The following is a 228-nucleotide window of genomic DNA, read 5'->3' as shown; positions in this document are numbered from 1 at the left end:
CTGCCCGGGAGAGACCCTCTGCCCGGGAGAGACCCTCTGCCCGGGAGAGACCCTCTGTCAGGGGAGCAGACCCTCTGCCCGGGAGCAGACCCTCCATCAGGGAGCAGACCCTCTGCCCGGGAGAGACCCTCTGTCAGGAGCAGACCCTCTGCCCGGGAGAGACCCTCTGCCCAGGAGCAGACCCTCTGTCAGGAGCAGACCCTCTACCCAGGAGCAGACCCTCTGCCC

The sequence above is a fragment of the Athene cunicularia genome (assembly GCF_003259725.1).
Source record: "Athene cunicularia isolate RWA chromosome 20 unlocalized genomic scaffold, athCun1 chr20_part2, whole genome shotgun sequence".
In the NCBI taxonomy this organism is placed as follows: domain Eukaryota; kingdom Metazoa; phylum Chordata; class Aves; order Strigiformes; family Strigidae; genus Athene; species Athene cunicularia.
The sequence above is the reverse complement of the archived record's forward strand: the minus strand, read 5'-3'. Positions refer to the sequence as shown.